Consider the following 18,014-nt stretch of genomic DNA (forward strand, 5'->3'; position numbering starts at 1 on the left):
CTTAAATTGCTTAAGCCCTGTCTTAGGAAGAATAAAGAGATGTGCATGCAGCAGAGTGAAGAAGGAAAAGAATGGTAAATCAGGTCAAAGGATCAATGAGAAGCCAGGTCATAAAAGGCCTTGTAGGCCATTACAGGGACTGACACACTTATCCTGAGTGAAATGGAAAGCTACTGCACAAAGAGGCAGTAGGATTTCAATAGAATCACTTGGGGTACCAAGTGGTCAGATTCTGGATATATTTGAAGGGAAAGCCAGTGTGGCTGCTAATGGATTGGATAAGAGCACAGAAGAAAGGGCCAGGCACGGTGGCTCACACCTGTAATCCCAGCACTTTGGGAGGCTGAGGCAGGCAGATCACCTGAAGTCAGGAGTTCGAGACTAGCCTGGCCAACATGGTGAAACCCTGTCTCTACTAAAAATACAAAAATTAGCCAGATGTGGTGGTGTGCACCTATAATCCCAGCTACTCAGGAGGCTGGGATAGGAGAATCACTTGAACCCGGGAAGCGGAGGTTGCAATAAGCCGAGGTTGTGCCACTGCACTCCAGGCTGGGTGACTGAGTGAGACTCTGTCAAAAAAAAAAAAAAAAAGAATATAGGAGAAAGGAGTCAAGGATGACTCCAAGGTTTTTAATCTGAACAACTTTTTTTTTTCTTTTTTTGTGAGACAGAGTCTCACTCTGTCACCCAGGCTGGAGTGCAGTGGTGCGATCTCAGCTCACTGTAACCTCCGCCTCCCAGGTTCAAGCAATTCTCCTGCCTCAGCCTCCCGAGTAGCTGGGATTACAGGCGCCCACCACCACGCTCAGCTAATTTTTGTATTTTTAGTAGAGACAGGTTTCACCATGTTGGCCAGGCTAGTCTCGAACTCCTGACCTCAAGTGATCCGCCCGCCTCGGCCTCCCAAAGTGCTAGGATTATAGGCATGAGCCACCATGCCCAGCTTGAGCAACTTTATTTTTTATCTCAATTCCTTTGGCCATTTTACACATGGAACAATATAATTTCTATGTTACTTCTTACCACGGCGTTTTTTTACTAAAAAAGAAAAGATAGAGCTGCCATCACCTGAGATGGGGAACCAAGTTTTGTGAGGAAGACAAAGAATTCCATTTTGGACAGTTAAGTTTTAGATGCCTCACAGGTACCCCAAGGGGAAATGTCTAGTAGAAAGTCGAATACAGGAATCTAAACTTGGAGGGAGAGATCGTAGTGGAGATATAAATAATGTTGCATATTATTAAAGAACATAAGAGTGTCTAATACAAGAAGTCTATTTAACTTTGCTTAACCCAGAATTTATCAAATCTATCTGGCCATGCAACAATGGAAATACCTGCTAACCATCTATACTATCAGTCTGTCCTGGGATACACACTGGGAAACACTGTTTTACTGACTCCTCCTGTTCCTCTGTCCACTCTGCTCCTCGAGTGCTATCTTCCTTCCTGGAGGCACTCCCCAGCCACTCTGCCTTGTGCTGTTGTCCCTCCATACAAACTCTCCCACAGCTATCAGTCGTCATCTCGCACAGATCTCCAAACGCTTCCATACTTTCTCTTAGGAGGCTCTAAAACACCAGAAATTAGGGACATCAAAAACAAAACACATATTTCCTTTCAAAAAACTGTCACTTCAGTTCATTTTACCCCAGTTATCCTCTCACAATTTCGTTCACCACCACTCTCTAAATCCAGTCAGCCACAAAATCGGCTTCCTTCTTTCCAGCACCTCAGAGGTTACTATTCCTCTTCATTCTACACTCATCATCTTAGTTCCTCATGGCAGGCTTACTCCAGTAACTGCTTAGTCTTGGGGCTCTCCATGCTGAGTTAGTACACTGCTGTCAGATTAGCTGTACTGAAATGCTGTTCCCATCACATCATTTCCCTGTGAAATTTTCATAGCGGGTTTTCAATTGTTTGTTGGATTAAATGCAAATTCTGATGCCTAGCTTTTATGCCTTCCTATCAACAGTCTTACCCATTCAACTTCATTTTCACTGCTGTAATTCTAATCTAGCTAAAACAGTTTCCAAAATGGTCCCACATGTTCAAAATCTGCTCAATCCTACAGGATTTCATTTCTTCTCTCCCACATAAAATGTCTCCTATATGCTTCCACTGCTTAAATATTAAACTCCTTTCATAGCACATCTCTGTTAAGCCTCTTCCAACTAGCTACATCTAACAGTAATCATATTGCTTTATATTCAGTGTTACTGCATTTTGGTCTGACCCACATGTAACTATTTGTATCAGGACTAGAAATCTTTTTTCTGTAAAGGGCCAGAGAGCAACTACTCAAGTCTGCCATTGTAGCATGAAAGCAATAGGCAATACATAAATAAATGACTATAGCTGTGTTCTGATCAAACTTTATTTACAAAAAGAAGTGGGTGGGCCATAGTTTGCTAACTCCCAGTACATAAAACTATTTTTAAATTAATTTACAAAATTTCTTGACATAATTCCTACAATTAACATTCAAATTTGGCCCTGTGCTCCCAGGCAGCTAGGGTAAATAAACAAAATAAATGATACCTCTTTTATAATCTAAAAGGTAAGAAAATATCCTTTATCAACGAAAACAAACATTTTTGTGACCTTAAACTCTGAAGGAAATTTCTCACATTGGGCTTTATAAATGGAATATAGAGTGATATAATATGCAATATTCTCAATAACAAAAGCAAAAGGAAATGTTATATTACTTTTTTTTTTTTTTTTTGAGACAGAGTTACACTTTTGTTGCCCAGGCTAGAGTGAAATGGCGTGATATCAGCTCACTGCAGCCTCCACCTCTGGGTTCAATCAATTCTCCTGCCTCAGCCTCCAGAGTAGCTGGGATTACAGGTGCCCGCCACCACGCCTGGCTAATTTTTTGTATTTTTAGTAGAGGCAGGGTTTCACCATGTTGGCCAGGCTGGTCTCAAAATCCTGACCTCAGGTGATCTGCCCATCTCGGCCTCCCAAAGTGCTGCGATTACAGGTGTGAGCCACCATGCCCGGTAATATTACTTTTTAAGCAAACCCTGGATAAAGCCACAGGCAAAATGTAACATGTTATTCAGCAAAAAAAAAAAAAAAAAAAAAAAAAAATCTCAGCTACTGGGATCCAAGTACAGAGTTTTCTGATGATCTAATCTAACTCAACAGAAGGCTGACTTTACAGTATCCACAGAAGCAGGTAAGATTATTGATATGTCACAGAATATAATTACTCAAATATCAATGGTGATAGAACTATACAGAAGAAGATGTGGGGCTATGCACTCTGATCCAGGCCCAGAATGCTGTAATTCCAGTATGTCTTTGGGGACCAGGTGAGCAGCTGGGTAGGCTAATAGCTTATTATAGAAGTGAAGAAGCTGAGCCATCCAAAAAGATAACCTTGTTTTCAGGAGGTGGGCCACTGTGGAAAAAGAGTGTTGTTTTTAACAAAATTACCTAAGTACAGATGACAAATACCAAAGATTACAAAAGACAGCCCTAATTTCAGTGTGACACCTCAGAGAATGAATATGTTTTTTAAATCTATAGTAACTTTACCTTTCCTAACAAATGGCCATTAAGCATTCTCAAAACCACTACCCAACCTGCAATATGACTTTACATCATTCTTGATTTGCTATCACTGGGCTACAAATTGCAAGTGTCTTTCATTTGCTGAAGACTTATATTTCAAGGTTAATCACAAACATTGGCCTTTCTAGGTATAAAAACATCATATCCTCTTAGGGAATTTCAAAAAACAGTACACATGGTCACTCTAGCATTGGCAAGCGTAGCACGTGTCCTACTTTTTTTTTTTTTTTTTTTTAAGAGACAGAGACAGGGTTTCACTTTGTCACCCAGTCTGGAGAGCAGTCTACTTTATTTTTAAACTCAATTTCCTTTGGGTATTTTATACATTAAGGAAAAACAATTTATATATTACTTCTTGTCATGCCATTTTACTAAAAGGAAACCAGTAACAATATAATCCATAAACCACACGCTACAAAAATGCATGTTTGATTTTCAAAGATTTATCTCCAACCTTTCAATATGCCTTTTTTGTCTGTCTAAACCTAAATCAGAAAGAGAATTTTTAATGAAGTCTTTAAGTTCCCAGTGAATCAAAACAGTTGTTTAATGTAAGCAATTATCACATTATCTGCCAAGGTAGTTCAGCCCCTAAGAATACTTCCAAGAAAATTAATCTATCAATTGCACTAATAAAAGAGCAGTAGATAAAACACTTTGGGTTTTCAACTTTCTCAATAGTTTCTCTAGGATATGTACAACTATGTATCACACAAAAGTACTTAATGTCAAACCTCAAATAAAGGACACAATCTTAAAAGCAAGAGGAAATCTAACAATTATGAAAACCCAGCAGAGACAGTAACTGATATACAAGGTAGTTGGAGGAGGAGGGTCCAATGATCACGAAGACAGACATTTGACTTTGAGCACTCTTTACTACCAAATTTCTATATAGGAACGGCTCAAGGGCAGTCATATGGCTGAAACTCAGGGCTAAACAGAATTTTTTTTTTCCCCCCCAAGAGACAGGGTCTCACTCTGTCACTCAAGCTGGAGTACAGTGACACAATCATAGATCACTGCAGCCTCAAACTCCAGGGCTCAAGTGATCCGCCCATCCTCAGCCTTCCAAGTAGCTGGGACTACAGGCATGCACCACCGTGCCTGGCTAAAGTTTTTTTAAAATTTTTTGTAGCAACGGGGACTCCCTCTGTTCCTCGGGCTGGTCTCAAACTCCTGGGCTCAAGTGATGCTCCCACCCTCAGCCTCCCAAAGCACTGGGATTACTACAGGTGTGAGCCACCACATCCAGCCCAGAGTACATTCTTAAAGCTAGTTTACATGAGCAGTATCATCAGCACACTGATAAAATGGCTGATAAAAAAATAAGTACTTCATTCACATTAATGGGCTCTATGTTTTAGAGACGCAAAATCCAGGACTTTCCTTTTTCTAACATTTTATTAACTATTCCAATTATCAGTTATGGAATTTACTTAGTTTCTTCCTCCCACAAATTAAGCTATGGAACCATCAACCTAAAACCATACTTTTAAACAAATATTTTGACAATTTTTATCTTTTTTATTACTTGTTGTGGACGGCTTATAGAAAAGCTGATGGGCACTATCAATAAATTTTGAGCCGATTTTATAAATTTATCAAGACTATGGCTCAAGGGTGGATTCTAGAGTCACCAACTGACTGACCCTGTCCCTCAAAAAAGAGGGGGAAAATTCTGCCTATACTTTTCAAATGTCCACCTTGTTGTACTGTCTAATATGGATCTCTTTCTCATTCTTCTGCTGCTTAGCTTCTCATCTACTGCTTCCCAGTCCCTAAGTATTTCCATGTACCCTCTCTAAGATCAGGCAGCTCGATTGTTTCATCACCTTGTATGAAATCCTGACACCTGCTCACACTTAGCCTCAGCTCTTGCTTCAAAGGCTTAAAAAATCCAACTGCCACCAACACTCCCAAAATAACAGGACAAGATAATTGGAACCCTTTTAACCACAGTTGACCCTTGAGAAAAGGTCCACTTATACGTGGCTTTTCTTCCACCTCTGGCACTCCTGAGACAGCAAGACCAACCTCCCCTTTTCTTCCTCCTCCTCACCCTACTCAACACAAAGGTAAAGATGAAGACCTTTATGACGATCCACTTCCACTTAATGAAAAGTTCTCTTCTTTATGATTTTCTTAATTTCTTTTCTCTAGCTTTCTTTGTTGTAAGAACACAGTATATAATACATAAAATGTGTACGAATCAACTGTTTATAATATCCATAAGACTATTGGTAGTTAAGTTCTTGGGGAGTAAAAAGTTACATACAGGTTTCTGACTGCATGAGGGATTGGCACCCCAAGACCCCAAATTGTTCAAGGGTCAACTGTATATGATTCATAAAAATTCATAAAAATTGAAAGTTTTCAACAATAAAGAGCAGGTGTAAGAAAACAGTAATTTTTAGTTATTATATTCTCAGAGAGACCATTAAGACACATTAAAATTAAACCCAGAGTAGAAAATACTTTTATCTTAGCCAATAATTTCAAAATCAAGCTGAAGTAGATAGCAACTCAGTGGTGTGACAGAGCCACTTGGTCAATATTATAATCAGAGAAAGCAGCAACCATATGATGTGGAAGAGACTGCTATTTATCCACCAATATCTGTTCTCTTCTTTTGTATTAACAAAACTGTAACCTGAACAGCTTCATTACATTTCCCAGCCTCAAATATGGTACAGTATGAATATGTGATCAAGTTCTCTCCAGTGGTGTTTGAGCAAAAGTGACATGCCATTTCCAGGCTGGAGTCTGCTTCCTCCACTCTCTCTTCAGAACCACAGTGAATTCTGGGCAACAGCCTAGACACAACCACGCACATGAAGACAATGGCCCTGGGATTCTGTTGAAGAAACAAAATGGGAAGAACGTGGATCCCTAAATGATAGCTTGCTGCACGGCTACATACCTGGAACTCCAACTATTACAGGAAAAACTTCTACACTGTTTGAACCATTTCATTTTGGGGTCTCCTTGTTGCAATATCTAGCACTTCCTTAACTAATATAATGGACCTAACATCATCTCCCTCCCTACATATTTTCACTAGAGAAATGAAGAAACAATGTCAGAGAGGTTAAAGCAACTTGCCAAAAAGGAAAGTCATCATGACAGAGTTCAAGTGAGAACAGAGGTTTCTTGACTTCCAACCAAGTGTTCTTTCCACTGGACCATCGGTAACATGAGGCATGACCTGCACAATTCCATATCACTGCATCATATCCCAGGAATTTTAAGATCAATAATTCAAGTACTGAGAAAATTTACATGACTATGAGTTCAGATGATCTCACTGGCTGCCATTTACTAAAAGTACAATGAATTCTATCAAATTCCTGCCTTTACAATTTAGTTCCTTCTCAATATCACATGCTACTTACAGATTTTGAAATGGGAGCCTAAAATAAGATCAAAGGCAGGAAATTCCAAGTCAGAACTGATTGCTGTCCAGGAAAACAGGCATTAAAATAAAAAATAAAACTACAAACTTGGCCAGGCACAGTGGCTCATATCTGTAATCCCAAGACTTTGGGAGGTCAAGCTAAGAGGATCACTTGAGCCCAAGAGTTTGAGACCAGCCTGGGCAACATAAGGAGACTCCATCTCTACAAAAAGTTTAAAAATTAGCTGGGTATGGTGGCTCATGCCCATAGAAACAGCTACTTGGGAGGCTGAGGTGGGAAGATCACTTGAGCCCAGTAGATCAAGGCTCCAGAGAGCCAGGATTGTGCCACTGTACTCCAGCCTGGGTGACAGAACCAGCCCCTGTTTAAAAAAAAAAAAAAAAAAACTTAAAACTGAATAATGCCTAACTAGTTACAAATTTTCTCTAATTATTCTGTGTTTTAACTTGTGGCATATGGATGTGTATATGCTAAATATATGAGTATATCAATGAAAAATAGTTATTTTTTAAAATCTAAGGGCTTATGAATCTCTAGAATTTTTTCAGCATCCAATCTAAATCTTCAAAGTTGGCTTTTTTATTTTTTCCAATATTATAATTTTTAAGTATTTTTCCTTCACCAAAACAATTACATATATTGCCCAGTACAAAACATTTTCTAAATAAAGACTTCATGTTCATATAAAATATTTACAGTATATTTAAAATAAAACTGATACCTAATTATTTTAAATGTGTTATTGGCCAATAAATGATCGCAAAATCTCCATATTCACAATCTTACTTCAAATACCATTCAGTTAACTAAATTAGTAAAACATCACAGAATGGATGCTTTAGATATTTTGCTTGTATTTTCTCCCCTCAAAAATGACTCAAATTTTGTATACTCACTCTCTAAAATAACTTACCTAATTCTTAGCAGATATTAATATGGTACAAAGTATACACAGTGTAAGGATGCAATATTTGGGATTTTCTATAAAATACCCAAGTATTGAAAGAAAAATAAAAGAAGACTGATAGATGAAACAGGAATGTCTAAATGTTAATAATAGGTACACTGGAATTCATAATACTAGTCTCTATTTTTATGTTTGAAATTCTCCATAATAAAAGGTCTTTTAAAACCCATGTATGTGGCTCTTACTAGGGGAAAGGCAATATTCTAAGCGTTTTACATGTATTAACTCATTTAACCCCCACAGTAACCCGGAGATAGTTACTCATTTTACAGATTAAGAAATTGAGGCACAGAAAATTTAGATAACTTTCCCAAGGTCACAGAGTAAGTGACAGAACCGGAATTCCAACCTAAGTAGTCTCGCTCCAGAGTACATATGCACAAAGAAAAGCCCGGAATGTACCAATTGTGGATAATTTTTATTTTTGCTCATTCCCAGTTTCTAATTGTTCTATGAGAATATGTGTTTTGTAATTTTAATAAAGTTACCAAAATAGGAAAATCTTGACTCACATTATAATACATTTTGTAGAAATAGAGGATATAACTTTCTGACACCCAAATCACTGAAAGCGTAGAAATCCATCATTAAAGGATGTCATAAAGTGAGCAGCAATTTAGTAGAAAAATTGTTGATAAAATGATGAAAGATTACTTTGTTACTTATGTTTACCAATGCTTTATGAAAAGAGTAATATTGAAAAGGGGCCAATGTAATTCAGCCAGATAGATTAAGTTTAAACCACTTAAAAGCTTTCTTCCTTCATTTTCAAGGAGAAAAATAACTATTATAATTTCCCCAAGTAGACTGCTAGGAAATCTTCCTCCAAAATAAAATTCTTACTCTGGAAAAGAATTATATAGACTGATTACAAGTTTATTGGCAACATTTTTGATTGTTGCAAAGTGACCAATCAAGCTCATTTGGTATTTTTCATAAAAACTAAATTACTAAATTCATGTAGAATGGAATAGATATGGTTTAGCTATTTTAATTTGCATACTGAGTGCTAATGAAAGCTGAAGACCAAATGAACAAAAAAATTTTACAAGATAGTAAATTTCTCTATTTTCAACAAAGTCAATGTGCATACACCAAAATGGACATGGAGAGTATCTCTGTATTTGAGTCCTTAATGGTTACAAGGACAAAAACAAAGTTATTGCAGTACTGTTAGAAGAACCACAGTGAAAATGTTCAAATGAATAAGATCAATAGTGCACTGTGAAGCAATGACATATATTCTTTTGCAAACTCTAAGACTGTCCACAGAGAAGAATAACACCTTAATCTGATTAAGCTCACAGTCTTACCTACCTCTATCATCATGATAACAGAGCAACCTGACAAAGACAGCAAAGCTCTGAGGTGCTTTGGGGAGCCCCCTTTGGGGGCTAAAGGGAGGAGGGAACCATAGACCTGGATGCAAATCCTGATTCCAGCACTAGGCAAATCACTTACCATCTTGGAACCTGTTTCCTCATTGGTTAAACAAGGTTTTGTGCATAACAATACAAAGTACACCTTAAAGCCAAGAGAGTCTTGCACATAGCAGGCACTGTAGAAATGTGTGCTTCCTCCCTCCCTCAATACCATGTGGGACAGTCAAGGAAGGTGAATGATGGAAAAGAATTTGAATTTAAGTGATAAGGAATCTCTCATCAAGTGAGCAGTAATGAAGTAGAAAAATTGTTTTAATGATAAAAGATAAATTACTTATATGCAAAGATGGGATCTTGTATGCAAGTCACTAGAGAGAAATAAGACACCAGCCCCAAGGTTAGAATATACATAAGATTCCCATTTAAAATATAGTTTATGCAGCACTATTCACAATAGCAAAGACATGGAATAAAATACAGTTGACTTTTAACTCACATGCTGAAAACTTTCCAATAGCTCCCCACTGCAACTCTACAGGAAGGCCAAAAGGTTCTGGTCTCGCAACTCTCCTTCAGTCAGGGCACTTCAGCCACATTGGCCTTCAGTTTCTTCCTTAAACCACCCCGACAACCACACCCTCAGCTCCTTCCACATCTGGGTCTAGAACTCTCAGGCCCCTCAGCCTCAAGTGCTCTTGACTTGTTCAACTGTTCAAATAAGCTGTTTCTTCTCTCCCTTCACATGTTCCCTCAAACCTTCCCTATCCCCCCACCACCCCCATTCAAATAGTTCCCTACTTGCCACTGCAGTGACCCACTATTATACCATTCATAGCTTTTATCACAATCTCAAATGATTGTCATTTACTTATTTCTGCTTCCCTACTCCACCCCCACCTCCCCAAATGCAAAATCTTTAAGGCAGGGACCGTTTTGTTTTTTTTTTTGTGAGATGGAGTCTTGCTCAGTCGCCCAGGCTGGAGTGCAGTGGCACGATCTCAGCTCTCACCACTATCTCCCCAGCATATAACAAATACCTATTCAATAAAGATTAACTGAATAAATGCAAAGCATAACATAGGATTTGGAATACCATATTGGATTAAACATCTCCTATGTGCTAAGCACTCCACAAGACACTTTAACTAATTCCACAAGATCCTCACAACAACTTTGAGGTAAATATTAACTCCATTTCCCACAGGAGGAAATAGGAGCTCAGGGAAGAAGTCACTTGCCTGAGGTTATACAGTGGTATTAACAGCCAGGATTTATTGAGAATTTTACCATGTGCCAGGCAGGTACTGTCAAAGCTTTTTATACGTATTCTCTCACTCGATATTCAAAACAACCTCATTACATAAGTACTACTATTAACTTTATCTTCATATGAAAAACCAAGTGAGGAAAGGAGAGGTCAAAATTAATTGCCTAATTATGTAAGAAGCAAAAGCATGAATATAAACAGTCTGCCTCCAGATCTCACATGCTTAACCACTCTTTAATAACGTATAGATATAGTTGACTTAAAGTTTTTGTAAAACTAAGATCATCAAGCAGCCGGCGGCTCATGCCTGTAATCCCAGCACTTTGGGAGGCTGAGGCGGGAGGATCACTAGAGGCCAGGGGTTCCAAATCAACCTAGGCAACATAGTGATACCCCATCTCTACAAAAAATTTTAAAAATTAGCTGGGCATGGTGGTACATGCCTTTAGTCCTAGCTACCCAGGAGGCTGCAGTGGGAGGACCATCTGAGCACTGGAGATAAAGGCTACAGTGAGCTATTATCATGCCACTGCACTCCAGCTTGGGCAACAGAACAATGCCCTATAGCTAATAATAATAATAATAATAATAATAATAATAACAATAATAAAGTTAAAAAACTAAAGCTAAATTAAGATAATCCATTAAAGCATTTCGCTCAGAGCCATGAACATAGCAAAGTTTTTAAATGTTATTATTCTGAGTCTGAATCTAATACCTTGTTTTTTCCATTATATTTTGCTGCATCTCAGGAAATCAAATAAATCTTTAAATGAATTACCTGGGTTTGCACATACGTGTTAAATCAAATTCCCAAAGCAGCTTATCAGCATACGCAAACAGCTTTGTATCTTTGTATATACTGCAATGCTAAAAAGGTAATCAAGTCTAATGCACAAACGTTACATATTAAAGGATTACTCCTTGCCCAGAGCACAAAACATAAAAATTGTTTATCTAAACTTAACTTTCATCCTTGTGGCACCATCACCAGCAATACATCTCCCACATCTGTATATGTTCTTTGGTTATATGCCTTTATTTCATCATTGACTGTTCAGTTTAAGTTCAATGAGTAGGTAACAAAGGATAACAATTGGCCACTTCCATCAGGACAATTGTCAATCTGTAGTAAATCTATGCTTCTTGTCACTGATATCAACACTTTCACATCTACATTTTCTGTTTTTTTAATAAGTAAATAATCACTAAAATTAATTAAAGCAATTATATACCCAAATGATTGCTTAAACACTACACACATACAGATGGCAATGCCACTGCAAATGAGTACTTAGCTGGCAGGAAACCTCACCATGTGACAGGTGAAAACACAGCTCAATGAGACAGGGAAATTTGTGTGTGCATGAGTTCACTTGTAAAAACAGGGCTTGAAATAATATTGGAATGCTCAGGAAGAAATGTCCAGAAGCAGGAAGATCAAAAGGAAGCCAATGCATGTTCTTTCTCAGTTCCTGCAGCTGCCTCAGAAAACAGGGCTTGAACTAAAACTTCGCATCACATTCCACGCAGAGGGAATATGAGGATATGGTTTGAGAGGACAAAGTGGAGAGCTAAGATCAGTCTCTAATGTCCCTTCCAACTCTGAGAGGGTTATAATCACTCCTTAAGACATTCTTGTCTCATTCTGAAGGGCCTAGTTTCCATCTATACAGCAGCTGCACCTGCTCAGATGCCAGTAAAGAAGAATCAGAAGTGGGAAGGGTCCCCACTGACCAAGCCTGCTGCATTATTACCCTGGACATTTGGATTTCTTAAGAGAAGCAGCTTCTTGTTCACCCCCTTCAGGGTCTGGCATGGAATAAGCAGTTAATAAATGTTTGCTGAATTACTGTGTTTAGCACAGTACCTAACAGTCTCAAAAATGTTAGAATCAGGATTCCACTGTTTATTTTGTTTTCAGATCAACTTTCCAAAACAGAAACTAAGAAATAGAGAGGAATCTATATCTTTTTCATTAAGACTCATGAAACAAAGACCAAAATAAATAACAACCAGAAGTAGAAAAATAAATGTTTAAACAACTTTATGTCCAAATTAATACAGTAACTTGAATTTAGTGACCAACACATTTAGGAATTGGTGATAATTCTTTTTAGACACATCCTAAACTCCCAGTTTTTTTTTTTTTTAACTAGGCGAATCATTTTTGTGTAGATAGTGCAAAGGTGAACTTCAGCCAAATTCAAATCCAAAATCAGCAGAATCTACACCAGTAAAATTTCATTACACTGTCATGAATTTTGGTACATTTTCTTTAAAAAAAAAAAATCACAGAACACATGTAAAAGCTAACAAGACTGTTTCTTCACTGTTTCCAGCTGAATCTAATAGAGATGGAAAATGGGTCTTTGTTACTTTAATACAACATAAGTTTTACATGAATGCTTCCATTGACAGCTATTATTTATCATAGCTATGTGCTTAATCTGCTATGTACTACAATCCTTTAAAAACCCACAGTATCACCTCTGGGTATTTCCCATTGGGGTAAAAGGAATTTTAAATAATTTCTTTAAAAAAAAAAGGAACATTTACTAATCTTCTATTATACAGCTAGCATTACTCATGGCTGTTTTTATTTATAGGGTGCTTAGTAATCAGATATTAGTTAACTTTTGCAATCATCCTGGGCAGGAGTTCATTAGTAAATCATTTCATATTAGCGTGGAAATATCAAGCAGCATATTCAAGAATCAGAAGAGGATCTTGGGGTGAAATGCTGACATCCAACTGACAGAGTACAGTATGTAGGATGTCTTTCAGATAAAGTTAGTTTAAGAATTTTATTTAAACAAACATGGAGGAGGAGGAGAACGAAGAAGGGGTTAAGATGTAATATGTAGCTCTTCATATATATATATATATATATATATATATATATATATATTTTTTTTTTTTTTTTTGAGACGGAGTCTTGCTCTGTTGCCCAGGCTGGAGAGCAGTGGCACAATCTCGGCTCACTGCAAGCTCCGCCTCCTGGGTTCATGCCATTCTCCTGCCTCAGCCTCCTGAGTAGCTGGGACTACAGGCACCCGCCACCATGCCCAGTATATCTGTATTTTTAGTAGAGACGGGGTTTCACTGTGTTAGCCAGGATGGTCTCGATCTCCTGACCTCGTGATCCACCCACCTGGGCCTCCCAAAGTGCTGGGATTACAGGCATGAGCTACTGCGCCCAGGTGCTCTTCATGATTTTTTTAATTTCACAAATGTTAAAACTAGTATATATGATTTTCATACATACAGGCCTAAGGGAACTTTTCAACACTCTGTTTTAAGTAAATGACCAACTAGATGAACAGCAACAGCCACTCCAAAGACCAGCAACTTACAATAAAGGCAACATTCAAAACAGTTTCATTTCACCCTCAAAGACTACTTCTGCCTTTCAGCCCAAATTCAAACACTATCTAAGAAATTGCTCCCAATCTGGCTTACTTCCAAACTGATAGAAAGGTTATCAAAGATCAGATCAGCTCAGGAACAAGCCACACAAATAAGGCAGAACCAGCATGATTCCCAGAACCACAAAAGTCTCCCCAAGTCCCACCTACCATACCTAATTTCATAGGGAACTTTAGCGCCATGAAGCTGAAAGTCTGAGGTAAGCCAAAAACTAAATCACTCTGTGGTGGGCAGTCTGGGTACCACTTCCTGAGCATTTGATCTTACTATCTGACACTTTTTGGCTATATCCCAAAGTGTGGCATACATCCTTCAAGTTCTATTCAGCTCCCATTTTAAAAGTGAGTTAAGAATTAAAAAGGTTTAAAATCAAGCACACTTTTTGCAAAAGTATTAATGGACAAATCTAAAAGATAAACTAAGGACTATGCAGATAAAATATTGATCAGTAATTGAAAATAACATTTGTAAAGAGTTTTAATAATGTAAAGAAAAGTTTACAATAAAAAACACTTGAGAAATTTTTGCATACAACCATGAACACAACAAAGTTTAAAACATAAGCCGGGCGCAGTGGCTCACACCTGTAATCCCAACACTTTGGGAGGCTGATTTCAAGTCCAGCCTGGGCAACATAGTGAGACCTCATCTCTACAAAAAATAAAAAATTAGCCAGGCACAGTGGTGTGTCCCTGTGGTCTCAGTTACTCAGGAGGCTGAGGTGGGAGGACTGTTTGAGCCCAGGAGATCGAGACTGCAGTGAGCCAAAGTGCAGCACTATACTCCAGCCTGGGTCACAGAGCAAGACTCTATCTCAAAAATAAAAATAAATACACATATACGTGTGTGTGTGTGCGTGTGTGTGTATACACATATAGTATATATAATGTGTGCATGTGAGTAATATAGAGAGAAATATAGAATTAAAAAAACAAATAGGCAAAAATGTAGATAGGGTTATTTCTGAACAGGATGATGGATGATTATGTAACCTACTGTATTCCGCCTTTGCTACTTTTAATTTTGTTCTTACAATGGGGCATACATTACTTATTTTAAATTACAAAGAAATTAATTCTCCTCAAATAAAAAAATAAAATGTTTAATTGCAATTTTTAAAAAAGTGATCTTATTTATTCACTTAAAACCATGGTCTTTTATCATTCTCTAAAGAGGTGGTTTCACCACAGCACACGCCAAGGCAAAAAAAGTCTCACTTGATCCAGTTATACCACTTATTAAGAACTATTTAATGAGAAAGTCACACCTTTGAGTTATTAGAAGCTATAATGGTCCTGCAGAGTTCCAAACAAGTAAGCTAACAGAATTACCTTTGATTCTAAATTGTTTGCCAGGAGATTAATCCATCTGCACCTGAGAAAAACATCAAGTGTTCCTCCAGTGTGTTCAACATCCTCCAGTCTCATTTTAATCAAGTATGTTAGCTTCAGTCTAGAGGGCATTTTTAATTGCTTGAACTACAGTATAAGTAGTTTTATATTTTAATTTTCCAAATTCAAACACAACATAATACCAAGAAAATCAAAATTTTAGTCATCAATAGGTAAATTTTAGAGAGGTCTTTAAACGTTTTGGCATCTGTCGAAGAATAAAAAAAGCTCTTTCTGATAGTGACTTTTGAACAGACACCTGAAGGAAGTAATGTGCAGTCCAAACAGAAGGAATAACCTTGAGATGGAAGCATGTTTGGCAAGTTTAGGAAAGACCAAGGACACTAGTGTTGGCTGGTGCAAGTCAGCAAGTTAGGCAGTGAGAGATTACAGAATGAAGCAGAAACCCAGATCATGTAAGCCTCTACAGGGTGCTGGGAGTCTTTGGATGTTTCTCAGTGAGATGGGAAGTCCTACAGGGTTTGGGAAAGAGGAATGGCATATTTGACTGACATTTTAAAAAGATCATTGTGGCTTCTAGGAAGAATAGAGATCATAAGAGGGCAAGGATAGAAAAAAAGAAAAAGAGAGGGACCAGTTAGGTTACATCAATAATCCAGGAGATAAATCATATTGCTTTGGACAAGGATAACAGCAGTAGAGATGGTGGGAAGAGGTCAGACTTAGGACATGTTTATTTTTTTCCAGATTTATTGAGGTATAATTGATGTCTTAGTCTGTTTTTGGCTGCTAAACAGAATATCTGAGATTGGGAATATTTTATAAAGAACAGAAACCTATTGGCTCACAGTTCTGGAAGCCGGGAAGTCTAATATCAAGGTGTCAACATCCGTGGAGGGTCTTTGTGCCACATCATCACATGGTGGAAGTGCAAAGAGACAGAGGGCAGGAGAGGACCGACTTTTACATTGGCACCAATCTCACCCTTGAGGGTAGCACCCTCATGACAATCACCTCTTAACAATCCCACCTCTTAATACGGTTACGATGGCAATTAATTATTATTATTATTATTATAAGATAGAGTCTTGCTGTCACCCAGGCTGGAGTGCAGTGGCATGATCTCAATTCACTACAACCTACATCTCCTGGGCACAAGCAATCTTCTCACCTCAGCCTCCAAAGTAGCTGGAAGTACGGGCTTGCGCCACAATGCCCAGCTAATTTTTGTATTTTCTAGTAGAGATGAGGTTTTGCCATGTTGCCCAGGCTGGTCTCAAACTCCTGGGCTCAAGCCATCCACCTGTCTCGGCCTCCCAAAGTGCTGGGATTACAGGCATGAGCCACAGCACCTGGCCAATGGCAATTAAATTTAAACATGAATTTTGAGAGGGACAAGCATTCAAACCATAGCAATTGACAAATAAAAACTGTATATATTTAGGGTACAAAACCAGATGTTTTGATATATGTATACAGTGTGAAATGATTTCCACAATCAAACATATCACCTCATCTTGTTACCATTGTGTGTGTGTGTGTGTGTGTGTGTGTGTGTGTGTGTGTGTGTGTGTATGGTGAGAACACTTGAAATCTACTCTCTTAGTAAATTTCAACTATACAATACATTATCATTAAGTATAGTCACCATGTTATATATACATTAGGTCTCCATTTGGTCAAAGGATACATGCCTGCAGTTACAAGTATTTCAGAAATATTTGGTAAGATTTGCTAATGGATTAGACATGAAATGTGGGAAGAGTGAAGGATGACTCCAAAGTTTGGGGTTCAGATAACTGAAAGAACAAAGCAGTCATACACTAAGATGCAGAAGTCGAAATCATTTATCCATTTCTAAAATAATGCAGCAATGAATGAGTCTCCTAAATTCTTGGAAGCTCAATTTACTTTTGTCCATATCAGCTAAAAAAAGCTATATGATAAAAGGATGCCACATGCAGACTGTATAAGCTTCATTTGCTTCTCAGTTTTATTTGGGGCCAATCTTGACTATACACAACAAATGTTAAAATGTGTGTGCTTAGCTGCAGATTGGATTTATATTCAATTCATACCTAACACCAATGCTGCAGTCAACACCTGCCCAGGTCCTATCCAATTTCCAATCCCTGTAAGGCCTCAGTGGCCCTCTAAGCCATACTTATCCCACATAGCTTTTAAAATATTATAAATTGAAACCAGTAAGATACAGAGAAGGAGAGGAGACAGGTAAGTTAGTAGGTAGATGGGTGGATAATCCTTACTTCCCTACCTCGCCTTCCTTTGTTGTCCATTCCATTTCATATCTCTTTACAAGCTTTATGTCAAATGTTCAACATGTACTGAAGGCACTGTGTACGTGTATAAATGTAGGATGAGGGGACAGGGAAAAAACTGTATTGTAAAAAGAAACGTGAGGAAAGAAAAAATGAAAGCATATTTACGGGCTTAAGAAAAATCTTTACCAATATGAAGTTACTTTGTTAATAAATACTTTGATTTGTGAATCAATCATCAACTGTGGCTAAAAATATTAAGTTAAAGGAAGATAGGGAACTTTATATTAGAGGGATCAGGATGATCCCACTTGAATCCATTGATTCAT

At 37.9% G+C, this 18,014-nt stretch overlaps 1 protein-coding gene across 3 annotated transcripts in view; it reads right to left on the minus strand.

Annotated features, from left to right (window-relative positions):
* The window catches only part of FOCAD (focadhesin), a 312,606-nt gene that overhangs the window by 283,527 nt on the left and 11,065 nt on the right, over positions 1 to 18,014 (minus strand). The window lies entirely within an intron of this gene.

Source organism: Gorilla gorilla, chromosome 13 (genome assembly GCF_029281585.2).
Source record: "Gorilla gorilla gorilla isolate KB3781 chromosome 13, NHGRI_mGorGor1-v2.1_pri, whole genome shotgun sequence".
NCBI classification, from domain to species: Eukaryota; Metazoa; Chordata; class Mammalia; order Primates; family Hominidae; genus Gorilla; species Gorilla gorilla.